The following is a 208-nucleotide window of genomic DNA, read 5'->3' as shown; positions in this document are numbered from 1 at the left end:
CAGTTCAAATAATTTCGTAACGATGTACGGAACATCATTTTTTAAAAATAAACTTTCGTAAAACACGAATATCTAAATAGTGGAAGAAGTAGAAGGAGGAGGCGAAGAAAAACACGAATATTTTTTACTCTATCGCAACTCTGAATTAAACAGAACAGCCTTTGTTTCAATTCTCCGCAGGAACGTAACCCTGAATTATACCCTAATC

This window comes from Penaeus monodon, chromosome 33 (assembly GCF_015228065.2).
Source record: "Penaeus monodon isolate SGIC_2016 chromosome 33, NSTDA_Pmon_1, whole genome shotgun sequence".
In the NCBI taxonomy this organism is placed as follows: Eukaryota; Metazoa; Arthropoda; class Malacostraca; order Decapoda; family Penaeidae; genus Penaeus; species Penaeus monodon.
The sequence above is the reverse complement of the archived record's forward strand: the minus strand, read 5'-3'. Positions refer to the sequence as shown.